Genomic DNA, 6414 nt, shown 5'->3' with positions numbered 1-6414 from the left:
ACCTTCGCCACATTCGCGGGAGCTGGCAGAAGTCGGCCATCCAAAGTAGGAGGAAGGGCCGGGGTCGCCGCAGGAGGGTCCCCGCGGTAGGCCTTCAGTAAGCCGACATCGAAGACGTGGTGGAGGCGAGAACCAGCTGGCAGCTCAAAGCGGTATGCAATTGTGTCAACACGCTTCAGCACACGAAAGGGACCGGCGTAGTGGGGTCCCAATTTGCGCTTGGAGCGCGGGTCCAGGGACTGCGTGGTCCTGTGAAGGAGGCGCAGCCACACCCAATCGCCCACCGCGAACTCCACCTCGCGATGATGAGCATCATAGTACTTCCTGGCCAGCTGCTGTGCTTGGAGAAGATGCTGGCGCGCCTCAGCCACGATCTCGTCGCGGGTGCGGAGTAAGTCGCTCGCCGTCTCGGACCGAGCCGTGCCAGGCTCATAAGGAAGCATCGGCGGAGGTGGGCGCCCGTAGACCACCTCGAAAGGCGAGGTATGCAGGGCGGAGTGATATGAGGTGTTGTAGCAGTATTCCGCCCATGCCAACCAGTCCACTCAAGCTCGTGGACGATCACCTCTAACACATCGCAAATACATGGCGATCACCTTATTGACCACCTCGGATTGACCATCTGTCTGAGGGTGGAACGCCGTGCTCATGCGGAGCTTTACGCCCGCCAGCTGAAAGAGATCCTGCCAGACGTGACCCGTGAACACAGGATCACGGTCGCTGACGATGGACGAAGGAAACCCGTGGAGGTGGACGATGCCGTCGAAGAAGGCCCGGGCCATGGACGCGGCTGTATAGGGGTGACCGAGGGCGATGAAGTGCACGTACTTGGAGAAGCGGTCAACCACCGTGAGGATGACGGAGTTGCCGCCCACCTTGGGAAGGCCCTCGATGAAGTCCATGGAGATATCAGCCCACACCTGTGAGGGCACATCCGGCGGCTGTAGCATACCCGCGGGTCGCAGCGTTTCCGTCTTGTTCCGCTGGCACGTCACGCATGACCGCACCCAGTCACGGACCAGCGCGCCATCACCGGGGATGTAGAAATCAGCATGGAGGCGATGGAGGGTCTTCTGCACGCCCTCGTGTCCTGCAGAGTGCGCCAAGGACAAGACCTGGTGGCGCAGGTCACCATGGGCGGGCACGAAAAGGCGGCGCCCATGTAGAAGCAGCCCATCGTCCAGGCACCAGGGCGCCCCCAGCTCGCCGGCGTCAAGGCGCCCGCAGAGCGCCTGTGCGCTCGCGGCAGTAGAAGTCGCCCGGCGAATGTCATCGATGAAGGTGAAGGACGGCCCGAAGCGGATGCACGGGACAGTGCCCGCCGTGGCAACGTCGTCCGCGATATCCTCAGTGTCGCGGCGGGACAAGGCGTCGGCGACCGTGTTGAGACGGCCCGGGCGGTACTCGACGGTGAAGTCGAAGCCGAAGAGCTTGCTGATCCACTGGTGGTGCGGAACGGTGGAGAGGCGCTGGTCCAGCAAGAACTTGAGGCTGTAGTGATGGCGAGCGGCGAAGGGGCGGCTGAAGAAGGCCAGCGGTCCCTCGCCCTGGTGGAGGACGGCGCCGAAGCCGATGCCGGAGGCGTCGCAGTCCACCACGAACGACATGTCGAAGTCCGGCATCTGGAGGACGGGTCCCATCGTGAGCGCCCGCTGGAGAGCCGCGAACGCCGTAGCCGCCTCCTCGTCCCAGGAGAAGGCGTCGCGTCGAAGGAGGCGCGTCAGTGGCGCGGCGATGAGGCCGAAGTCCCGAATGTACTTCCGGTAGTACCCGGCGAGGCCCAAGAAGCCGCGGAGAGCCCGCGGTGACTGCGGGGTCGGCCACGCGGTGACGGCGGCGACCTTGTCCACGTCCATCGCGACACCTTCCGCCGAGATGACGTGCCCCAGGTATGCGACGGAGGTCGTGCCGAATGAGCACTTCGAGCGCTTGAGGTGGAGACGATGCGCTCGAAGCTCGTTGAAGATGATGGCCACGTGCTGCAGGTGCTCCGCCCAGGATGAACTGTAGATAAGAATGTCATCAAAGAAAACAAGCACAAAGCGGCGCAAGTATGGGCTGAGCACGTCGTTCATCAGGGCCTGGAAGGTCGCCGACGCGTTGGAGAGGCCGAACGACATCACCAGGAACTCGAAGTGGCCATGGTGAGTACGGAACGCCGTCTTCTCGATGTCGTCCGGGTGCATGCGCACCTGATGATAGTCCGAACGCAGGTCGAGCTTGGTGAAGAAGCGCGCTCCGTGTAGCTCGTCCAAGAGCTCATCCACGACGGGGATGGGGAACTTGTCCTTGGACGTCATGGCATTGAGGGCGCGGTAGTCGATGCAGAAGCGCCATGTACCGTCGGCCTTGCGCATAAGGAGCACCGGGGCGGAGAACGGCGATGTCGAAATCCGGATGATGCCCTGCGCGAGCATGACCGCCACCTGGCGCTCGAGCTCATCCTTCTGCAGCTGGGGGTACCGGTACGGGCGCACGGCGACAGGCGCCGTGTCCGGCAGCAGGTGGATGCGGTGGTCACAGGGCCGCACGGGTGGGAGGCCCTGTGGCTCATCGAAGATGTCGCTGTGCTGCTGCAGGAGGTTGGCCAGGAGAGGATGCGCCTCATCAAGTGCGGCCGCCAACAACTGAAGCTACGGGGTCGCGGCGTCGGAGCCGCCGATGCCCGTCCACTGAACGCGACGGGCGCCCTCGTGCCAGAAGATGAGGGACAGCACGTCGAGGTCCCAAAGGATGGGGCCTAGTGTGGACAGGAAGTAGACGCCGAGGATGAAGTCGTAGCAGCCCAGGTCGATGCCGACGCAGTCGATGGAGAAGGGCTCGTCGCCGATGAGGACGGGAACCTGCCGCGCCATGCCCTGGCAAGCAAGGCGGTCCCCGTTGGCGACGGTGACGCTATACTTCTCCGCGCCCGCCGGCTGGAGGGCGAGGCGGCGCATGGCGTCCCTGGACAGGAAGTTGTGCGTCGAGCCTGTGTCCACGAGCGCGGTGAGATGCTCCCTGTGGATCGTCACCGGAAGCAGCATCTTCTTCGCCATCTTGATGCCCGCCATGGCATGAAGGGAGACGACGAAGGCGGTCGCGTCGACCGGCCCGTAGGTCGTCACGCCGGCCTCAGAGAGTGTTGTGGCGTCGAGCTCTACGGTGAGGGCCTCCACCTCCTCAGCGTCGACGGTCTCCAAGTAGAACAGGCGGGCGCACGTATGACCCGACGCGTACGGCTCGTCGCAGTTGAAGCACAGGCCCTTGCGGCGCCGCTCGAGCTGCTCGGCTGACGTCAAGCGCCGGAAGGTATGTGTCGGCGCGGGGGCGGCTGCAGCAGCGGCCGGCAGGGCGGGGCGCGTCGGGGTGGTGGTCGTCGGTGCGGGGCGGGTTGGGGGGCGCGCGCCGCGGCCCAGGAACGCCTGCTGCATGGCGTTGGCGCGCTGCTCGTACGCGCGTGCGTAGTACATGGCCGTCTGCAGGTCCTGGGGGTCGCGCATCTCGACGTCGACGCGGATGTGGTCGGGGAGGCCGCCGACGAAAAGCTCGGCGCGCTGGCGAGCCGTGACGCCAGGCGCATGGCAGGCCAACGTCTGGAAGCGGTCGGCGAAGTCCTGCACCGAGGTGGTGAAGGAGAGGCGACCGAGCTCGGCCAGGCGGCTCCCACGTATGGGGGGACCGAACCGGAGGAGGCACAGGTCGCGAAAGCGCTCCCACGGCGGCATCCCGCCCTCGTCCTGCTCGAGGGCGTAGTACCACGTCTGTGCGGCGCCACGGAGGTGGTAGGAGGCGATCCACGTGCGGTCGGATGCCATGGTCCGCTGCCCCCTGAAAAACTGGTCTCACTGATTGAGCCAGTTCAGGGGGTCGACGGTGCCGTCGTAGGTGGTGAACTCCAGCTTGGTGAAGCGAGGAGGCTGCTGCACGTGCGGCGAGGCCGTGTAGGTGCCCTCGTGGCGACCCATCGTGGCGGGAGGAGAGTACTGCGGCACCATGGAGCTCCCGGCGTGTGGGTCAGTATACCCGCCGAACCCCCCGAAGGTGGTGGCGGGCGGCTGCAGCACTGTCGGCTGTGGCGGCGCCATCGTGTAGGTCGGCGTGTCGATCCACGTCGGTAGCGGGGATGGCGATGACGGGAACCTGATCTGGGTGATCGGGAGTCCCTGGGGCGCGACGGTGGGCGTTGGTGGTGGCGCGAAGGGCGCAGCCGGCGGTGGCGCGAAGGGTGCAGCCGGCGGGGGCGTTGGCGGCGGTGGCGCGTAGGGAGCCTGGAGGAAGGTCCGGAGGTTCGAGACCGCCAGGGTGAGGTCGCAGATCGCCAACGACATCTCCACCGGAGAGAGGACGGGGGCCGCGTCGGTCGCCATGGCCGCGGTGCCCGAGCTGGGCGGACCCGAGGTGGCCGGCGGCGGCTGCTGGGGCAGCGGCGGCGGCTGCTGCGAGGTGGCGGTGGCCGCGCCGGTGGAGGCGGTGGCGGTGGTGGGGAGGCCTGAAGAACTCATCGAACCAGAGCAATCTGATACCAAATTGGTAGAGACTACGGTTCTACCAGGTCTCGGGCATTGATTATAGGGATGGAAGTGAGGGCGGTGAGGCTGGAGGCGCAGACGCCGGCGGCTGGGCGCCGTCGCTGCGAGAGGGAGGAGGCGGCGGCTAGGGAAGGGTGCAGCTAGGGTTGGGGGCTCCCGTCTCCTGAGGGAGATGACAACAGTATCAATTTATTGTCTGATTATAATCGAAGAGGTACATGTGTTTATATAGGAGGACAGCTCCTCTAAACCCTAGATAACTTGAGCTAAGCCCCTAATTCGGCCCACTATTAGGCCTCTTCCGTGTATACTGGAGCCCGACCATAACAGAGGATGATGGCGATGGCACAACGGACGCGGGCAGCGACGGTGGTTGATCCAGCACATGGGCATCATCCTCCCCCAGCCCCCCACCAATGAACACTTGAAGCTGCAATACCAAAAAATATTAACCTGCATTAGGCAAAATAATCAAAGCAAGATACATAGTTTGTGTAATTGGTGTTGCAAAGAGGGTGAGGACTGTGATGCAATCCAGTACTTTTATTGAACACCAAACTTCTGTTAAGAAGAAAATTGGAGTAAGGTGGGCATAGCAAAATATAGTTTGCTTGCAATATATTGCGGGATCTACATACCTAGAGAATAAAAAATATACAAAATATGAGAAAATATAGTTGATTCAAATAACACAGGGATAAATAGTCAGATGCTATATTAAAAAATAAAATCTGGTAAGAATGAAATAGATTTGCAGTTGCAGGTCTTGACAAATCAAACCTTAATAAACGTCAATTGCTAGAGAATAATGGGGGGAAGAAAAATCGGACCTCCATACCATTCCCTCTCTATGACATGAGCTCATGTTGTCTCCATTCCCTCTCTATGCCCCTCCACCTCTAGGATCCACACCCAGCCTCCGCTCCAAATTCTTCCACCGCTGAAAGCCATTGGCTACAGAGAAACAGACCTCCACTCCAAAACTCTCACTCCTCTGAAATCATTGGATACAAAGAATGGGGCATCAGCCTTTGAAAAATAGAAACAAAATTAAACAAAATCAAAGAAGAGGGGGATTCACTTGGGGCTTTGATCTTCCTTTTTGGATGTTGGCTGTCTGAACGGAAGAAGACCAAGAGACAAGAGAGAGGTGAGAGGAGAGCATACATGGAAGGTCGGCCGTGTAGCCTCCTCCTCTTGTTCCCGTCCCATCCATGGCGCTCCCCACCTACAGCCATGACGCCGTCTCCAGAAGCAGCCGTGCGGCGCTAGAGCGAGCGCTCGTCGACGGTGGTGCCCCGTGAGGCCGGAGAGGATGAGGCACGGCTGGAGATTGACGGCGAGGGGAGGGAGCAGGAGGCGAGTGGCGGCGCAAGGAGAGGTGAGGTGAGTGGCTGTAACATCCCATGTTTTAAAACAAAGAAGAAAATGAATTTCCTTTTTCCAAAAATTTGAACCAACAAAAACTTTATTTGAGTTCTATAATGTGCATAGTGTTCATGCCTACATGTTGTGATATTGCCATGATTGTTTGTTTGATGTTTTAAACATGTTCTAAACCCTACACCCTACCCTTCTCAAAACCCAAGAGGAACCAATAAAAAGAAAATAAAATAAAAGGTGAGGCATATGTGGGCTTATGGCCATTTCTACCAATAATGGCCTATGCCCTATTGACCTTACCAAAATGGTTATGAACCATTGTTAAACCCCAACCTAACACTAACTAAACCCTAAACCCTGTGTATTTGAATCAAAGAGAGACAAAGAAAAAGGGAAGAAAATCAAAATAGCTTCACATATGAGGCTATAGCTATTTTTGCAAAACTCTAACCTAGGCCATTATGCTTTGTGCCAATGATTTGAAAACCTTAATAAACCCTACCTAGTACTCAACAATTCA

At 59.7% G+C, this 6414-nt stretch overlaps 1 long non-coding RNA gene across 1 annotated transcript; it reads right to left on the bottom strand.

Moving 5' to 3' along the window:
- Positions 1–4759: 4759 nt before the first annotated feature.
- On the bottom strand, positions 4760–5882 carry LOC139832858 (uncharacterized). The gene is made up of 3 exons (XR_011747472.1): positions 5679–5882; positions 5350–5505; positions 4760–4941 (listed from the first exon to the last, which is right to left on the bottom strand). It is a non-coding gene; the product is annotated as an uncharacterized lncRNA (long non-coding RNA).
- Positions 5883–6414: the final 532 nt, after the last annotated feature.

This window comes from Lolium perenne, chromosome 6, assembly GCF_019359855.2.
Source record: "Lolium perenne isolate Kyuss_39 chromosome 6, Kyuss_2.0, whole genome shotgun sequence".
NCBI lineage: Eukaryota > Viridiplantae > Streptophyta > Magnoliopsida > Poales > Poaceae > Lolium > Lolium perenne.
Note: the sequence above shows the minus strand (reverse complement) of the source record. Positions and strands in the feature narration are given on the sequence as shown.